Source organism: Eretmochelys imbricata, chromosome 10 (assembly GCF_965152235.1).
Source record: "Eretmochelys imbricata isolate rEreImb1 chromosome 10, rEreImb1.hap1, whole genome shotgun sequence".
NCBI classification, from domain to species: Eukaryota; Metazoa; Chordata; order Testudines; family Cheloniidae; genus Eretmochelys; species Eretmochelys imbricata.
In genome coordinates this window covers 82,485,447-82,501,313 of record NC_135581.1, presented here as the reverse complement: position 1 = coordinate 82,501,313, position 15,867 = coordinate 82,485,447, and positions in this window count along the sequence as shown.

Here is a 15,867-nt window from a genome sequence, read left to right as displayed (position 1 = left end):
GGACGTTACTCTTTGTTCAGCAGCCAGCGATGCTGTCACTGTGGAAGTGCTGCTAATCAGTCGTGTACCTCTCCACCCTGATCAGAAAGCCTTCAAGCTGTCAGCTGATGTTATTTATGCTTGTATATTTTGTTTGAAATGAGATGTAAGTAAAGCCCATGTGTGCCTCCAATCTGCTTTGTAGCAGAAGAAAGGAAAGAGCGAAGAATATGTTTGCAGTCATGTCTGGCCCTTGATTTGCAGCTTTGCACGGTGTTGATTTGGGGTCTGGAGTGCACTTTCCTCTGTAGTAAAGCAGAAGCTGAGCTGTTTCTGTATGCACAGAGATGTCATGTTAGAGTTAAACCCTTTTACCTTTTATTTAACATTCACGGAGGCTTGACAGGTAATCTCAGGAGTTAGATCATTATGGCAGCTAGTGCTAACCTGTAGCAAATGATGCTTTGTAAATCCCCTGGCAAAAGTAATAGGCTTTTTTCTGCCTCTCTTTTCTTTTTGCAATTAGTGCTACAGACCCATGGGTGGTAACCTTTGAATCTCGCCTCCCTCAGCCTGCAGCTGCATTGAGATTTGGTTTCCATGACCCGCGGTAGAAGGAATACTGAGATTTACACAAACAATTAGAGACTGCCAGTGTCTTTGACAGGGAGTGAGAGCAGAGAGCTGCTGCTCATGGTGTCTCCTGATTTTAAAGACCAATGATGAAGCCGTAGCACCATCCTTGCCACTAGAGCGATTAGGGATTGAAGCCCAATGCATGACCTATCTCAAAGCAGTACACTATAGTATGGAATATCCTCTAGATTCTTTGCTCCATCCAGTGATTTAGAAGAGAGACTGTTCTCTATATAGGAGCAAAACAAACCCAAAACATTAGCCTCTTTTGCAGTCCGTGCAGAGAAATTTTCTTGGTTTCATCCTTGTTTATTCAATAGCATCGCCAGTGTCAAAGCTGTCAAGAAAGACTGTTTAAGGGGCAGACCCTTTTCCCAGAGCTGGAATGACACTGACGAAAACTCTGTGCAATGCTCATTGAGGTTCAATGGTTTTGCTTCACAGGGGTTCAAGCAAATGTTTTCCTTTGTTTTAATCTCTGTGAGGTTAGTATTGAGTTTTGGGTTTGAAATCCAAATTTTGCATTGAATCCGTGCAGAATTGTGAACGTGGCTTTGTCGTGAAACCAAAAACTAACCCTTTGCTCTTCTGTAGCATTCTCCCTCTTACTCGTCTACAAGTATTAATTGGGCTGTGTGCTTATCTGTGCTGGGAAATGACAGAGGTATAATGCATGCTAACACGTCCCCATTTCAAAGATAGGGAAACTGAGGCACAGTAGGGTTAGCTGGCTTGCCCAACGCCCCACAGAAAGTCAGTGATGCCTTGGGAAGAGAATCCAGGCTGACACCAAGGCTCATGTTCTAACTGCTAGACCGTGCTTCCCTTCAAAACAGATTGCAGGTTTGCTCTTAACTGGGCCCAGGTTGACTTGCAAAGTCTGCAAATTTTAACAAAGTTTCTGAGGAAATTGAGGGAAAGTGTTGAATTACTAACTAAATCCCACACAGGGCGGTTCTACCTGACATTGTGTCCCATTGTGAATAAGAGTTTTTCAGAGATGCTGACAAATAAGGAGGTAAACCCAAAAAGTTCCAGTGAGGTTAACATCTCATTTCAGCCATTTTAACCACTGTTTACTGATGGTGCTGAGGCTTTTACATAAATCCCTGCTGTGATGGAGACGTAGATCACAAATATCTTCAATGGGGTGGTAAGTAAATAAACGGAAGTCCTTGACCATTGCCTTTTTTTCTGTTTGGGATTCTGATCCATACCCTCTATTTTAGAAGTTGCCACATGATTCTGCCAGTTGACCTTCAATCGGAGAGAAAAGCAAGAGCTAAATTCTCATAGGCTTGTGAATTTCATTTGTTTTTCCGAAGTCCGATTTGAGTTTGTTCTGCTGGATCAGAAGGAGAGAAAGATGCAGAAAACATTTAGCGTGGCCAAAGTCTCTCATCAACTCGAAGTCCTGTTGACCTCTGTGGCAGTTTGGCCTATATAAGGCCTTCAGAATTTGATCTAACTTAGCAAATAGCCAGTTATTGGGATGGTGGGAGCATTTTCCGGTCTGTATTTCTTGCTCAGCCGTTGCTGGGTGTGTGGATGTGTGGTGCGGAGGGGTTAGATAACTAATTGAGTGGAATCGATGGAGCTGGAATAATTATCAGTGGAGTTGCTCTGATGACTGCATTTCTAAATATTGCTCAGGGCACCTACAGCTGTAGAGAGGAGCTCTTTGATCTTGAATAAACTGAACAAAATAAACAGCGTTACCTTCTCCTCCTGTCCTCATCCCAGATTCCTTGGGATTCTGTTTGAAATTACCCAGGTACTTGACTCTGTGCATCTCGAAAGGTGTAGAGATTGATGACCTAGTAAGGCTGTTGAGTTAATGGCCTGTTTCTCCAGCCACGCAGCAGCCGCCTCGCTCTGCTCCCACAGTGTAATCTGACCTCAAAGCCATTTTAACCAGCCCAGGGAGGATTAGCAAGTGCAAGAGTGAACCTCAGCCAGTGCAGAGCTGATCTAGGAGCACTGATGCTAATCCCCTCCTTGCTGCAGAGAACGAGGGGAAGGGGACATGGGCATGGCTGGGGTACCCTGGAGCTGTGCTGATCATCAGTTACCATTTTCCCCTGTGGCAGCCTGACACGAGTTACAACCGCCCTTTGGCTGTTCTAACTTGACCCGGGGGGGGATCTGCCAGCACACAGCCGTGCTAGGTTCAGAGCACGCAAAGGGGAGATTTAAGAAGTCATTGCACATGTACACCCTGACTTCTAGTCTGTGCCCTATACGATTGGTCCCAAAGGGTGCTGATTAAAATCTGTAGATAAAAGTGTTCCTACTCATTCCTGCTGGATGAGTGTAGCTCATGTTCTACAGAGATCTGCTAAAACTGAAATTCCTGTCACCCATTTCTATGCAGCAGTAACAGGGTGCCCCACTAACCACAGGTAACTGGTTTGCCTAGTACCTGTAAAAATGTTGTTAGTAACCTAACCCGTCTTTATAGGGAGTGAGTGTTCGATGGCAGTAACCTAACCTTCTGCATTAGGTATCCACTTTTCTGCTGCTGTGCCCATGAAATGAATTAATCATCAGGGGAAAAATTGCCTAGGAGAGTTAAGTTCTAGTACCACCCACTGTCAGAGGGGTGATCTTCCCTGGGGTCCGCTTTTGTGACTCCCACTCGGGTTCTGCAGATGGAGGTTTCATGTCAGTGACTGAGCCATCAGCCTTGGAAATGTCAAAAGAGGCTGCCTTCAGACATTTTGTTTTTCCCTTAATGAAACCCTACTGGCCTCAGAAAAATGTGGGTAGCTGAAAGGCTAGGTATTAAACCGTCCTATCTACTGGCACGTTAGCCATGCCCCTGTGTTCAGAGGTATCAGAATTTCTCTTAAATCATTCAGTGGTTCTCTAATGTATTCACAATGTGGACTACAGAACAAGATCTGAAACACTCTTTTTCCGGTAAGACTATTAACTGGTGACACTTTGACATCAGCAAGAAGTATACGAGATTAAAAAGTAAGAACTGTATAGAAATCTAAGTGCCTTCACGTACTGTTAGAATAAAAATTGCTGTTAGAAGCATTAAAATAGCATACCTGTCAGGAGCGACAAATTCAGGAGCCATTCCTGCTGATTTCTATGGCATCCATTCATGCGATTTCCCTGTTAGATAAATTAAGGAACATTTTAGAGGATGTACAGGATGAAATCTGAGCCCAAGAGAATTAATCTTTAAGCTAAGGGGTGGCTGTATAGAACTGAGGAGGCTGTGATGGTGACTGTATCTGTGCATAACAAAGCATCTGGTATGAAAAAGGGGAAGAGAACATCCCTTACAATAATGGGGCGCGGTGCGTTTCTGAAGGTGAGCTCTGTACAGACACTGAATTGACAGCCCACCGGACACCACTGCGTCTGGCTCACCTGACAGGCATAGAAGAGGTTTTCCCAAGGCAGATTCCTTATTCACACCTACTCCTCCAGAGGATGTCTTTTTTCCTAGGACTGCAACTAGGTGCACCCATATTGGGCTCACAGAGTCTTTGAGGCGAATAATTTTCATGCCCTGGTTAGAATGGCACCGTTCTGACTTCAGGCAGCCCCTGCCCCAGGGTTTCGGTGGCAAGCTGGGAGAACATGAACAGCAGCTGCTGCTGCGTCGTTCGGCGAGGGAGAAATAGGCACTTTGCTCCAATTACCTCGCCCTGGGGCGAATAGGGCAAAGTTCACCCACAAGGCCGGTGCACCTCGAAGTCTAGGCTTGGATTTCATAGGATCACTTCCTGAATAGCACAACTGTACAAGAGTGAGCGTCCGTGTTGGGTGCCCGCATGTACAGGCCATGACACAAGCACAAGACTCTCTCACCCTGTCTCTTACAGCTCTTTAGAGTGTGCCCGTCCCTCACTAGAAGCTCAAAGTGCTCATGGCTGATTCTTCAGATACCCAATATTTTGGCTTTGCTTTTCCCTCTGCTCCTCCCTGATTGATACCCCTCCAGAGGTTGGCAAATGTTACTGCAGGGAAAGGGATGGAGACCTGCGGCTATGCAGAAGAGTTGGGGACCAGGGAGCTGAGTTCTGTTCCTGGCTCTGTGACCTTGGGCAAGCCACTAGTTAGAGGATTCTTGGGATCCTACGGAGGCTGTTTCATCTGTGTGTGACATTTGAAATCCCTTGCAGGCAGCTGGTGGATGAAAGCAGGAGACGAAGGAGCTGGCTTTCCTTGGCATGTTTAATCATTTATTAGCTAATCATGAGCGCTGTGGGGAGATGAGCAGTGCAAAGCCCATTTCTAATGGGAACAAGGGAGCGGATGTGCGTATCATTTCATGTGCTGTTTTAGTTATTAAAACTAGTGTGGTTGTGGCTTGGAAAGGTCTCACAGGCCCTCATGGTGAGGGTACATATACCACTGGCTACATGAAGGACATACGGAAAGCCAGCTTTTTTTCACAATTCTCCAAACAACCCCCGTTCTATTCAAGGGATCCTGATTTGCCAGCTAATTCAAAAGGGCGCTGTTTAAATGACCAACACATTGGCATCACTGCTGGCAGTCAGGTATGTGCCAGCCTGGGTCGGCCCTGGCTTCACTATGGTACCATTTTGCCCACCAGGATTGGAGCTGGCAGTGTAGGAGTTTGCAGGGGGAGAAAGGTCTCTCTGTAAATCCTGCCGAAGAAAAGATATGGCACAAGCCAAGGCAGATCTGCAGCTGGTGGTGCCATTGAGCTCTGCCCAAGGTGACGTTGCTGTTCGTAGGCTGGCAGGCCTGTGGAGGTAAATGAAAATGTGCTCTGGAGCGTGACGGGCAACAGGAAAGGTGTGCACAGAGTATATCCTAGTGTGTGTAAGAGAGGTTAATGCAAAGCATGCGCACGTGCTCCGACATTCCTGCCAGGAGGGGATCTTGCCTTCTGGTCTCTGACCTGTATGACAATGAAAGGCCAAGCGATAGAGGTGTGCGGATAATTACCCATTTGCAACAATCTCCAGGAAAACTGGGTCTCTGGTTGATACTGACACGGGAAATGAAGGGACTGGGAAGATCATGTTCTTCACTAATTCTGAAGGCCAAGCCTTGGGGTCGGGAAATGGGGACTTCAGGGTAGGGTTCAGAGTTTTGTTTTGCAATTATTTGCTACTGTGTCAGCATCCTCTTGGGCCCTCTGAAGAAAAGCTGCCCTGGCATAAACGGAAGAGATGAAACAAAGGCGCCATCATCGTCGTTAGGGGACGCTCGCTGCCCCCTGAGATCATCTCATCAAAGGAGACCCAGCCAGTCAGAGACAGAGAAGCAGAAACAAAGAGCTAAAGGATGAAGACCGATCCAATCGGGGTAATGATCAGCTACAGTTGGGCATTACATTGAGCCTTGTGTGCAGGCAGCCAGTCAGATAAACGCCTCCCTCTGGGAGCCTCTCCTATTTCTCTGGATTCACCCCTTTCAGCTAGAAGGGGAAGAAATAACAGAGGTTACCCGAGACTAGGACAAACAATGGGAACAGGCTCCCTTTGGCTTCCTAGACCCTGCCGGTGGGCTTTAGATACACAGCAATAATAACAACATCAGTACCTATTGCTTTATATAGTCCTTGTCACCAGTAGATCTCAAAGAGCTTTACAAAGGAAGTCATTTGACAAATGGGTAAACTGAAGCACAGAAAGGTGACGTGCCCAAGGTCACACAGCAAGCCAATGGCTGAGGTGGGAACAGAACCCAGATCTCTTGAGCCCTAGTTCAGGGCCCTATCCACTAGACCCCACTGCTTCGCATAGAAACTTACCAGGTTCACCTCTTGCTAAACGCAAGCTGCGGTCATTGTCATGGCGCCTCTTGGCTCCGGTTTGTTTGCGATGTGGGCGGAAGGAAGGGGCACAACGAATCAAGGGCCTAGGATTTGGCCTTGTGGCTTAGGCCTTTTGGCTAAAGGCTAGGGGTCCAACCCGACAAACTTGGCTGCACTTGATCCTTGGGGCCCTTGTGCCAAGTTAGCCACAAAATTATACCCTGCTCACCCGGCCGAGCTGGACAACCATGGCTGCAGGGAGTGGAGATGCCACCTGAGAAGAAGAATGTTGCCTGGCTCCCTAAGAGGACAGTGCAGGTCAACGTGCCCTTGCCCAGGCAGGAGTGTAGGTCAGAGGCTGCTGTGACCTGGCTAGGGCAGGTGCCAGCCATGCTGCTCACCTCCTCCAAAGGAGGGCTGCTTTAAACGCCACCTGGGGCTCTGTGAACCATGCCATTGCCCGGGGGCCCAGGCTGCTCGCTCTCCTGCGTAGCTCCAGGGCTCCCAGTTAGAGGGGTTGTGCCCCCTCCCCCCCCCGCAGCCAGGTAGACATTGTGTAGCTTGGGGCTGCACGCTGAGCTCCTGTGGCTTCCCCCAGCAGAGCCCACACAGGGAGCCGAGCCCTTCGCACATCCTTCAGACCGGGCAGGTTTAAGACTGAAACAATCTCTGCGCTGTTAAAGCCACACTTCTCTGTGCTGGAGAAACTTCTTGTCATTCTCAGTCCGGCCGCTGCCCCGGCTTATCACTTGGGCGAGTGGAGCAGCCATCGAACCAAAGAACGAGCCTGGATTAAACACAAGTTAGTGGCTTTACAAAGCGTCAAAGTATCCTTATGGGGATCCAATTTGGAAACCAGCCTCTATTAGGGCCACCGCTCTGTTGCCAGCTCTCACTGGGAGTCTCATAATATTTAATGCCCCTAGCTCCTGGAGTCCTGTTGTTATGTGAGAATATCCACTTTCATTAAAATACACTGACTTTTGTGGCTGCGGAGAAAAGCCTGGGAAAAGCAGAGTTCCCCAAAGCTGCAGGCACATGCAAAAGAATCCAAATTACATTTGAAAATCTCAGGATCTTTTGGGGCCTCACCATGGGCACAACCAGAATTTTCCTGGGGGAGGGGGCAGAGCTCTCTGTACCCCTGCTGCCTTGGCACCCAGACCCTCACTCTTCCCTCCGCATTGGGCTGCACCAAGACCTGCGGTCTCCCTGCTCCACACCCAGCTCCTTGGTCTAATCTACCACACGCATTGTCCTGTGGTCTCCCTGCTCCATGCCCAGCACCACCCACACCCCACCGCTTGCTCTTCCATCCCCTGCCCACCTCATTGTCCCATGGTCTCCCCAGCCCCCCCTGCCCCGCCAGCCCCAAGCTCTTGTCTAGAGAAGCAGTCATACTGAAGAACTCCATCCCCACCAGGGTCCAGCAGTTCTTGGAGCCCCAGACCCCATCCTCCTCCTTGGTCTCCCCTTTCGCAGGAAGCACCAAAACTCTAGATCCACCCCTCCTGAGCACTGGGGGTTCCTGATGCCTCCTGCTCCACTTCTCCCTCGGGGTTGTGGGTGCCCTCGGGTGCTGGAAGGACTGCAGAGGTGGGGGGCCAAACAGGTGCACAGGGTTGTAATGCCACTCAAATTTGACCTGGCTGCCCCCTGTCATGGCAGAGAATCATCCAGGCCAAATTTCAAACTCCGGTCAGGGTCTGAGTTGGGGCAGGGCTGTTGTGCTCCTGGGCCTGACTGGTGATTTTTGAATGCTTGGAGTCAGGAGCAGTGCAATCAGTTTTGCCGCTCCTTTGGCTGATTGCTTTGAGAGAGGTTTTAATTCTACTATAAATACTTCATGATCTCTGTGTGTATATAAAGTCTGCTGCAGTTTCCACGGTATGCATCCGATGAAGTGAGCTGTAGCTCACGAAAGCTCATGCTCAAATAAATTGGTTAGTCTCTAAGGTGCCACAAGTCCTCCTTTTCTTTTTGCGAATACAGACTAACACGGCTGCTACGCTGAAACCTATAAATACTTCAGTTCCGCAACGGCAATCGCAGTAAACTCTGCAATAATACCAAGGTCTGCATTTCAGGAGAGGCGTCAAAAGTACATCAAATCTCCTCAGTGTAGCTAATCAGAGATCAACTCTGATCTCTGTTTCTTAGCCCAGGTCAGTCTGAGTCAAATCTTCTGGCAGACCCAACTATTAGCAGTGCTTTGTCCTGCACCCCTGAACCAGACTGCCTTCCCCGGGACAAAGGCCAAGGTGGGGTATATTAGTGTCACTCCTTTTCAGTGACATTTGTCTACAGCTCACTGCAGTGTAGATGCTCGGGCTTGGGCTATGGCCTCCCACATTGCAGGGTCCTAGAGCCCAGGCTCCAGCCTGAGCCTGGACATCTACACTGCAGTTAACCAGCTGCTTAGCCCAAGCCTCGCAAGCCCAAGTCAGCCAGCAGGGGCCAGCTGTGGGCATCTGTCTGCAGTGTTTGACAGTTCCTGAGAGACATTGTAGTTGAGGCTTTCTGTTCAGGTACAGTCTGACTGTAAGGGGGCCGCAGTGACTTTGTGCAGAGATTCCTGAACAAAGTGGTGGATTTCCGTTTAGTATAATTGCATTGGGGCAACATCTGTGCTGTTTTTTTAACAATAAATATATTTCAAAGCAGATAGAAACTGGGCATTTCTCTTCCAACCAAATTGTTGCCATAGTAGAATGAAATGAAGTGACATCATACATCTCCATGCAATAAAGGTTATGATGTTCCAAAAGCAGTCTGGCCCCATGGGAAGAAGGTCAGAGTACAGTTAGGTTGCTGTCTCCTGGCCCATCAGCCAAACAAAAGTGAAATCCGTTCTCCTTACTCTATGCGAGCCATGTGCGTGCATCCACCCAGCCTACCCGTTAAGCTTTACAGTCCCTGATCTTGTACCAATTCAGTCAGTGAGAATTTTGCCATTGACTTAAGCAGGAGCAAAAGCTGGGCCACATAGAGCATCAGGTTTAAGGAAATTAGGTGGGACTGTCACTGTCCTTTTTGGGGAGAAACCCAGAGGACAGGGAAGAACCAAGGAAAATCGGCATTGAATTCTTTCCTCTCCATGCTCAGGGCATGGTAATTTTTCATCACCAGATGATTCTTTAAATTGGGCCTTTTTCCTAGTTTGAAACGTTTTCTGTTGCTGCTGTTTCCCTATATTATTTATAGCCGAATAAGCATCAGAGACTCACAGGCATTGAGATCAAGCATACTTATCTACCCAGCAGTATTCTTGTCTGAAACAATATCGTTTCACTGTTGCTATCGATTTCAGAAGATTGTGCTCTGGTATGAATTCCTCTGAGCCAACGGGTATATTAAGCAATCATTTCTATAGCAGATGACATAACTCCCCCGGCATCAGTGTGTCCTAATGGGTCTGGTATTACTCATGTGCTAATTGATTGGGAATGGAGAGGAGAAAAGCTACATTCGTTTGCGAGGTGATTTTTATGGCCAGGCTCCTAACGGAGGTAATTTGCTGAGAATGTTCAGGCCCTCTCCAGTTCTGGAATATAATCTGCGTTCTTGTGCGTTCTCGCTACGCTGCGTTTCCATCAGCAACCCTTGCTCTGTTTGTGGAGTTCAAGGTAAAAATCCCCAAGGAATTGTCATTACAGAATCTTTCTTTCTTCTCTGGGTTGTGCCAAAGAATACATGAACATGGAGCTGTGCGCAGAGGTCTATTGCTCTGTCTCCTTTGGGAGCCTTGACGATTAGGGGCTGTGTGCTCAAATTTCTAGCCTCCGGGTAGCTTTCGGAATATCTCTGGTTCGCCTGTTAAAACACTCTGTGTCTAGGGGCAAAATGTTTATTTCTGTATCAGTCCATCTAATGCCACAGAGCTTTTTGTTTTTTAGTATTCAAAAGGAGCAGTCTCCCAGCAGAAGCAGGACCTTCACTTGCATCTGTGCTGACAGGCAGGCGGGACTTTAAAAGAAAAGAGCCTCACCGTAAAACCAGTCATAAAATCATATTAATATGCACGTGAGATGAGCTGTGCACTTCCCGGCTCAGTGTATAACGTTTTCATTTTATTCCTGTTTGTCTGAGCACTGGGCAGGTTTGACTGTGCTCCATTAGAACATGCTTAAGGATAATGGATTTGATGCAGTGCTAATGACATCTGGGTTTTCCGGTATCTGGTGCTCAGCATACAGAGCCTCACTCTCTTACATCATCAGCCTGATGCGTAGTCCTGGTCCCATACACCAGCTGTCGGCCAGGACGTGTACACAGTTTTCATTGCTCATGAAAAGTGCTGGATTGGATGCTCCGGAGACCGAAGTTTAATTAGTGCTTTTTGTGATGGTCGTTTGCTGGGTCGAGTTTTATTTAAGACCATGTCTAGGGGACTGAGACCCGCAGTTCATTGCATGAAGGCCACCAAGCAATCATCCGTGAGTAACAATTGACAGTCAGTATTAATCTATGAAGTTACCATCAGCTGACATATTCTAATGGATAAGTGTGAATCGCTTGGTCTGTCTAGCAAGATCTTTGAGATGGGGGCCCTATCTTCATTGTGCCTTGCCACTTGCTGTAAATAGCCAGCAAAGCCAGCAGCCTGGAGGTGAAACGCGCTCTCTCTGATGATTATTATTACTACTGAGCCATGCAGTCCCGGCCATGTGGATTTGCTTTACCAAACGTTGCCTAAAATAACATGGTGATCATTTTGAAGAGTTGTAGAACAGCAAAAAGCAAACCAGACTATGGTGGTAAGGATTATATACATATAGCCTGCCTGCTGGCCTCGCTGATAATTCCAGTTCCAGTAATGAATACCCAACTGGGAGAAGAGAGATAACAACACTTATTGTATCTATCATGCCTTCATCCTAAGAGACACACGTGTGCACGCTATGTGTAAAGACAATACTTATTTACCAGTACTATGTATCTTAAAATGCTTATCCAGGCATGCAGACTAAACCATCTCGAAGCGCTCAGAGGAATATTGACTGACAAACAGGCTACACACAGGGGTTATTTTGGCCAGCACTTAAATTCAGTGTTTTAGGGCGAAACATGTCAACTGTTGGACAGCACACAGCAGTTTGTCGCAGCCCTTTAACACCGGGAATGACCCATACCACAGCCAGTTGAAAATAGAGGGGGAATTTTAGGTGGGAAGAAGGTGGCAACCCAAGTTGGAATAAGTCTGGGAAATCAAGACTAATGCTCCTAATCGTCCAGAAAGAGCCCTGGGAATTTTACCCACTACAAGTGTCAAAACCTTGATTTTACATCTCATCCCAAAGACAGCATCTTGAACGCCACAGCTCCCTCCTGTTGCTCCTGACGCACTGGTACAGTACTGACTCAGGGCAACAGGTGCTGGAGCACAAAGGGGTTTCTTTGGAAGCTTTTTGTCCACTCACTTGGCCCATCCAGGCCTCATTAAGCTTGTGAGGTCCAGCAGGCCCCCAGGACAGGGTCAAATGCCTTCAGGCTTTTCAAGTAATATCCTAAATGATGAGCACCTGTGCCTTTCAGACATTCAGCCTACCTGACGGAGCACAATTAGAAGTGACAGTGGCTCCAGATCTTAGGAAGAAATGATGCCACAGGATGCACCTCACCAGCTCGCCAAAGCTGACAAGAAGAGCCTCCCAAATGAGTTTCCAGTCTGTGTATCAGGACAAAGACTACCATGTCTGGCCTGAGTGCTGGAGAGTTGTCTGGGCTGGGAGAAAGTCAGTCAGTGTTTTACTTGCAAACATTTCAGGCAAAAGAACCTCAAACGCTGATATTTTGGAGGCTGTCAAACCATACCATTGAACCAGCAGTGCAAAATTCTGGGCACAGCGCTGATTGTGGCTAGGATTGTTCCTGACACTGTGAGGAGAACACTGTACGGTAGTCATCAATAATGTCATCTGGGCAGTGGTTGGCTAAATGGAAACACCCTTCACTGAGTAATTTGTATGCAGTTACTGTGCAAGATCTTCCATAGACTTCTGGGGCTGGCCCTTGTCCTATTTCAGCACCAGACAGGAAAAGGTTGGCTCTATGGCATGTCGAGAGAGTTGCCTCTGTGCAGCCAGCTTATTTCACTGATCCTAACACTCTGTCCGTGCTGGCCTCCTATTCCCTACTGCTACTGGGCATTCTCCAGTGAAGGGATGAAAATGCATCTGTCATCACATGCCTGGCTGAGGAAAGCCAACCTCAGCTGACACAAACACAGAGTGATTGACGCAGGGGCCACTAAGTACACCTGGTTTATCTTTTGGATGGGAAGTCTGGAGAGGACACTTGACAAAATGCCATGAGCAGAAATGAGAGCTGGGATATTCCAGCAGCAGCCAGAGAGTGCATCGAAAGGAGATGAGACCAGCAGAGGAAAACAGAGTGAGATTTCCTTGCTGTTGGTAGCAACCAGCTGGTGTGTTTTGTAAAACAAGGAAAGGAACCAGAACAAAAAGACAGAGATGACACAAGAACCTGACAGACTGTGGGTCACTGATGATCTCGGTCAGCCATGGGTTTGCCACAAGGATCTTCCAAGGGCAAGTACTGACAAATGTGAACCAGAATTCTGCTTCACATCTACTGGCCCTGCTTTTAGACAGGACTTCTATAACTACAAAAACTTGACAATTCAGAAAAGATTTGGTAACACAAGCTTGTGTTTGAATCATAGAATATCAGGGTTGGAATGGACCTCAGGAGGTCATCTAGTCCAACCCCCTGCTCAAAGCAGGACCAGTCTCCAACTAAATCATCCCAGCCAGGGCTTTGTCAAGCCAGGCCTTAAAAACCTCTAAGGAAGGAGACTCCACCACCTCCCTAGGGAACCCACTGAATTGCAATAGGGATCCTAATTTTGTCCTCAGTAGAGGAAAAATTAGTCAAATTTCACACGAACATGCGCGTGCCTTTCAGTCTCTGTCATTCTTTTGCATATCTACTGCAGAGATGGTCTGGGGATTTCCCAGTACGACAGTCATGGGGATTTCCTTGTGAAATGGGCATATTTTTGTCCTCACCAAGTGTCCTTGGAGCCCTTCTGGGGGAGCAGGTGACTTATTTTTTTTACTCCCACTGTAGAAATTCGCATCACACTGATCCGCATGGGACTGAGTCAGGCTGGATGCAGCTTCCATTCTAGCCCATCCCCAGTGTTCTCCAGTGAGGAGGAGGCCAGCGCTAGGCAGCCATGAAGACAGCTTGCACAGCAGGGTTGCTGCTCGTTTGCATAAAATGACAGATTGACACGTCAGACCGGCTCGGGCAGCTGATTTTCCTGAGTTAAGCATCCCATCCTGCCATCTCCTGATCTGCTAATAATGGTGATCATCATTTACACTGTGCAAGGTTTTACATGCACAATGCCCCCGATAAGCAGTAACTAATTAAACTAAATGAGCTGAGGTGAAGTGACTTGCCCAAAGTCCATCAGCAAATCAGTGGCAAAGCTTGGACTAGAAATCAGGAGTTTCTGGACTCTGGTCCTGAGCATAGTCTACTAAATCATGGTTCTCTTCTAAGATCTATGTAGTTTGTTCTCCAGTCCTTGTTAGAAATGTAGCCTCCAGACGAGTAGGTCGGTAGCTTACATGGTACATTTCTAGAGAATGAGCCAAAACACACTATGCTTGTGCCTCAATATTTTTCCATGTTTCATTGGTGCTTGAAAAGGTCAAAGGAGTCCCCTATTCAAGCCCTGTACTAACACAGTGTATTTCAGTGCCGGGTGCAGCATCAGAGCATAGCCACATGGTGGTAGAAGATTCCCTTTCCATGTGCTATAATCAGAACAATTGCATGATAATCCTATCTAACCAAAATATTTTGCTGACTGTACAAGTCATGTCTTGACTACCAACCCTTTCCGATAGGATCGGAGCTAAGTAATAAGAATACCAACACGAATGAAGATTTTTGCCATCTACTTAATTACTCTGTAATTCTTCAACAGATTTGTGCTTAATTAGCTTGGAATTAAGAATTCCAGTACAAGCCATACCTCATGAAAGAGCAGTGGTGCATTCTGTGTTTCCTGCTTGTATGTAGAGATAGGGTGCATGTGATCCTGAAATACGTTCTGTGTTTAATTCTTTATATTTGATTGTCAGGATTCTGATTGGCCAGGGTGATGTCCAGCCACCATACGTTTCCCTGTAGCTCATCTTTCTGCCTTGCACAGAGTAAATATGCAAATCAAGATAATGGTTCTAGGAATCCTTCCTCCTCTCTTCCCCCTTCAGCCTCACCACTGACTTGAACTAGGACAGCTGCAGTTGGAGGATCAAAGTTGTTGCAGATTGCATTTCTGATCCCTTGGTTTGGCTGCCTTTTATTGCCGGAGACGGCGGAGAGGGTCTCTCTCAACACAGCAGCCTCTGTATAAATAGGCATTTGTTCAATTGATATATTTACATCCTGTTCTGGCTGCACTATAAGGATCTCTAGTCATTAGGGAACTGTTTGCTTTGGTATGACCTTTAGATCTGTAGAAGAGTCTATGGACAAGGTCAGCTTTAATAATAACACAGTCTTCCTGTGATCAATATAAGTTCTTTTCACAGCAGGATTCCCTTTTGCACTGTCTATATTTTCTGGTCATTTCACAAGACAACTTCATTTGAAAAAAACAATGTTTGAGACATACTGTGCCTGAGACCCCAGTGCTACAGATGGACGGGAGGTTTTATAGCTTACAAATGAAGCGATTGGGCTTACTTGTCAATAGGTTCACAACATATCTGTTTTTAAAACTGGCCATGCCGTTCTGCTTGTGACTCATTAATGAAGTATTTAATGGATCAATGCCGCAATGGCCAAGCCCTTCACAGAACCATGAATGAGAATGAACCAATAGTTGTGGTTAACCCAGCTACAATTATGTGGTTGTGATGTTCTCAGGCATTGATTACTAGAGGTTATTTGGAGCCTTCAATGATTATACAGCTGACTCTTATTAATGCATCCAAAATATTTTAGAGAAAGCCACCAGAAAGAAAGGAAAAGGGATGTGCTATTGTGTTTTCAGCCAGAATAGTGTAGATACAGTGGTTGGCATTAAAAGACAACATTTATCAATAGTTATCATTAGAGCTACCTGCAGGATGGAAGCTCGATTTCATGAGGCATTTTCAGAGTTTGAAATATGGCCTTGTTTGGAATCAGAATGAAAACAGAAAATTTCAAAATTCTCTGTGAGGGAAAATTCTGAAAAAAATATGTTTTGGGTCAATCGAAATGGTTTGTTTCGATAAAATCATTACTTTTTTATTTTATTTTTTTAAATGTTGTATTATAATAATAAAAAATAAAAAATTGAAACAAAAACTAATTTCACAATGAAAAATAGAAACCTTTGTTTTGAAAATGTCAAAACGGGATGTTTCAACATTGTCCGAAATTGTTTATTTCCAAAACAAAATTCTGGCAAAATTGACCTGATTTTCTGAAGCATTTTGATTTTGATGGACCCTGCATATTCCAACAGG